The sequence below is a fragment of the Eretmochelys imbricata genome, chromosome 20 (assembly GCF_965152235.1).
Source record: "Eretmochelys imbricata isolate rEreImb1 chromosome 20, rEreImb1.hap1, whole genome shotgun sequence".
Lineage (NCBI taxonomy): Eukaryota > Metazoa > Chordata > Testudines > Cheloniidae > Eretmochelys > Eretmochelys imbricata.
This window is the reverse complement of record NC_135591.1, coordinates 2775231-2778953: the sequence shown is the minus strand read 5'-3', so window position 1 is coordinate 2778953 and position 3723 is coordinate 2775231.

Below are 3723 nucleotides of genomic sequence, written 5' to 3'. Positions count from 1 at the left end.
CTGGAGGGGGGGGGAGTCGGGGCTGCTGGCTGACGTCACACCCAGGGAAGCCAGCCTGGAATCCGGGGCTGGGATGACAACTTTCCACTGGGTCCTAGCGCCCGGGGGAAGGAGCGGCGCCCGAGGGAGGGGCTGGTTCTCCTCCCCGACGGGGCGGGGCGGGGCGGGGGGGGGGGATCCCCAGCCCGCAAAGGGACCCAGTGAGGATCCTTCTAGTCTGACCTCCTGCACAGCACCGAGCACCGGCCCCCCGAAATAATGCCGGCCCCGGGGGCAACCAGCCCAAAGAATCAGTAGCCACTCGGCCCGGGGGGTGGCCGGGGTGTTGCCGAAGTTCTTGGTGTTGGGGGGACGGGTGTGGCCCTGGTTTCGGCTTTAGGAGAGTCGCAGGGAGAAATCAGGGTCCACCCCCCTCCCCCCCGCCCCCGCGCCAGGCGCTGCACGCACCCAGCTGCGGGAAGCCGGGCCCGGCGGCAGGGTGCAGAGGCGCAGGCCGGCGTTCGGGGCGCTGGGCCCGACGCCGCGTCTCCGGCTGGCCGCCCCGCGCTACTCGGGGAACTAGGGTGACCAGACAGCAAATGTGAAAAATCGGGATGGGTGGGGGGCGGGGGTAAGAGGAGCCTAGATAAGAAAAAGACCCCAAAATCGGGACTGTCCCTATAAAATCAGGACATCGGTCACCCTACAGGGAACAGCCCCGCCGAGCAGGCCCAGACCCCCGGGAAGGCCTCTCACCCCTGCTCCAGCCAGCCCCCCTATTCCTGGCAGACCTTGGGGCATTGGGGCCTGCACTGACTGCCAGGGGAGAGCCTGGCCCCACTCCCTGGAGCAGAGCACCCCCTAGTGGTGCATGGGGCACTGACTGCCGAGGGAGAGCGCCCCCTACTGAGCCCCCCACTCATCTCCCATCCATGTGCTTCCGGACAAAGTAGCCCAGCACCTGTCCTGGGCAGGGCTGTCACCTGGGGCCTGGTGAGGGGCAGGTGGGTGCAGGGCAGCACCCCCTGCTGGCCAGCACTGGCGGGGGTGGTTAGACAGAGGGCAGCCCCAGCCTAACATCCCTGGGAGGGGGCATGGTCTCCAGCTGGGGGGATATTCCTGGCAGGAACGGGGTCACCCTGGGGCCACCCACACCCTAGGAACTGTGTAAGCCGGTCTCAGCGTCATCCCCCCAGGCCAGGAGGGGCTGTGTGAGCCGGTCTCAGCGTCGCCCCCTCTGGGCGGGGTCGTGCCACGCTGCCCCGTCTGGGTGTTCCCTTGTGTGTCTTTCACATGAGTCACCGAGGGATGGGGAACGCTCGGGGCCATGGGGCCCCCAGCCCCCTGCTCTCTGTACTCGGGGATCACGAGGCCCCACCCAGGCCCAGACATCCAGAGAGGTGGCGGGCGGGGACACCCAACTCAGGATGGGGACAGACTTAACCCTTCCCGTGCTGCGTGTCACCCAGCTGCTCCGTGTGTCCCTCCCCGGGGGCTCATGGTCCCACCCCCAGCGCCTCCCTTTGCCAAGGATCCGGCTGCAGCCATCAGCATCCCCTGGAGTTCAGGGCGGGGGTGATCTATGGACCAGATCCCCCTCCCCTGACTTCTCAGGAATAACCTGGTCAGCCCAGTGGCCATCACCCTGAGTCTCCTTCAGGCCTACTCTGGGCTCAACTCCAGTCCCGGCTGTCCCCAGTCCAGAGCTCCCATACGGCTCCCTTCCCCGCTGTCTGGGGTAGGGGTCCCCTGCATTGCCCTCTGCCCAGTGCCGAGCAGGGCCTGGACCCCTGACTGGGGCCGCTGGACGCTGCCAGAACACATCACAGAGCGCACTTGTGGGGCAGGCCTGGAAAATCTGGCCCTGTCATCTCTCTGCAGTTGTGACGCCAGGATGGCCCAAGCTGAGAGGACTGGCTGGGGCAAAGGGGGCAGGGACTGGGACACGGGGCCTTTCCCCTAGGGGCGCCAGCTCTGATCCGGCCCCAGGGTGGGAACTGGCTGGCTGGGGGAGGGTCGGGGGGGACGGGAATGGGACATGGGGCCTTTCCCCTCTAGGGTGTGCTGGCCCCTAGGCAGCTGGCTCAGGAGGTGAGGAATTGGGCCGATCACACTGAGCTGCTGGGGGAACTGAGAAAAAACAGCAGCCCCCTGCCCAGCTTCACCCTGGAGCAAGCTGGTCCCCAGTCCACACCCATCCCTGCTCGCTGGGAGATCCTGGGCGGGGGAGGCAGGCTGGGAGCCCCCCTGCAGAACAGAACACAAGGGGCTCCCCCCGGGACAGGGCACCCACCCCAGCTCCTTTCACCTGGAGGAGCTTTACGGGCTCAGGGTGAGGTTTCATGGGGCAGTTGATTCCAGGTATTTGGGGTTGGATGCCCCCCCTCTCTCCTGCAAGGGGGGGGGTGTCTCTGGGGCTGGGGCCTGGAGGTGAGAGAAACATCATGCCAAGGGGAGGGGATGTAGAACCCAGCCCAGGCCCAGCTCCAGGGCTGGAACAAACAAAGGGCCCAGCTGCGGATGCTGCTCTGGGGAGGGGAGGGGGGCAGGGAGCCCTGGGGAGGGAGCAGCCGGGTCCCAGGGGAGCTGAGCTGCAGCGAAGAGAGGCAATTAGAGCCAGATGCCTGGCAGGGTGAGCTGGGAAGGAGAGAGAGAAAAGTATATAGGTGTGGAAACGGATGGCTAGCGGGGAGGGATGGGAGGATGGATAGAGAGTGGGGTGATGGATAAAGTCGGGGGGGACGGAAATAGGGGTGTAGATGGAGGGATAGACAGGTGAATTAGAGGGTTGGATGGAAAGCTCTTCCCCAAGGGCAGGGAATCAGCAACCCTTATCTGACAGATGGGGAAACTGAGGTACGGAGTGGCCTGAGAGATTGGCTCCCCAAACCTCATCCAGTGAGTCTGTGACAGAAGGGGAAGAAGTCAGGAATCCCATCTCCCTCTGCTCTAAGCACTAGGTCACAGACTCTTTGCTCCTCGCTATGGGGGAGCGGGGTGACAGCAGCCGCCTCCTCTCGCTCTGCAGCTCCACTTTGAGCCCTCTGGGGAGCTGGGGGGCCGGGCCTAGGACCAGCCCCTGTTACAGTCACAGATGCCTCCTGCAGGGTAACCAGACTCCAGCCCAGGCCACCAGGGACTAGATCCCAGGCCGGGATTTCCCTGCAGCTGCAGCAGGTGAAAGGCCAGGGCCCCACCCAGTCTGCAGCAGAGGCAGGTAGAGGCTCTCTCCCGCCCTCCCGAGGAGCGAGGAGGAAAACGTGGCCTGGAGTCAGAGGGTGGGCTCAAGCCCCCAAAGCGGATCTGGGATGCCTCGGGGCCTGGAGGACAGACAGATGGGGTAGGGGAGACAGGAGAATGCCCACGGGACAGAACGGGCCAGGAGGTGGTGCTCCGAAATTGGGCCTTGGAAAGAAAGCAACTCAGAAAAATGCATGCAAATGTATGCGCCTGTTAGAACATGCCCCTCGGTGTGGCCCTCTAAGACCCCCCACTTTGGAACATCCCCCCCCCACCAACCCAGGTGGGACGGCAGGACTGTCTGCCCCTTCCCTAGCTAGGCCCCAGGAAGATGGCACAAGGAGTGGGGGGCTGCCTGGGGTCAGCAGCGCATTCCTGGGCTCCCTACGCAGCTGGCCGGAGCCGGGAAACCGGATCTCCCTACACACACCAGGCCGGACCCTGAGCCAAGGGCCGGATTGTTTGTGAATTCCTCGCATAGCTCCCGGGCGAGGGGGGGCAGGG